Raw genomic sequence first — 297 nt, 5'->3', positions numbered from 1 at the left:
TTAGATTAATTTTATATGGTATTAGATACTATCTTACCATACCAACATAGAAGATAGTATTATTAGATTAAGGGATAAGTATTATTTTGGTCCTAAAGTTTAGGGTCAAAATCAAATTCGTCCCCAACGTTATTTTTTATCTAAAATCGTCCCAAACGTTTTATTTTATATTAAAATAGTCCTTTTTAATAAAATTTTTAATTTTATTACTAAATTATTCCTACTTTAATAAAAAAATTATATTTTTATTTAAAAAAAAAAAAGAAAAGAATGCAAGAAAGAAAGGAGAAAGGAAAA

This window comes from Arachis duranensis, chromosome 5 (genome assembly GCF_000817695.3).
Source record: "Arachis duranensis cultivar V14167 chromosome 5, aradu.V14167.gnm2.J7QH, whole genome shotgun sequence".
Taxonomy (NCBI): domain Eukaryota; kingdom Viridiplantae; phylum Streptophyta; class Magnoliopsida; order Fabales; family Fabaceae; genus Arachis; species Arachis duranensis.
This window is presented reverse-complemented; position numbering follows the sequence as displayed.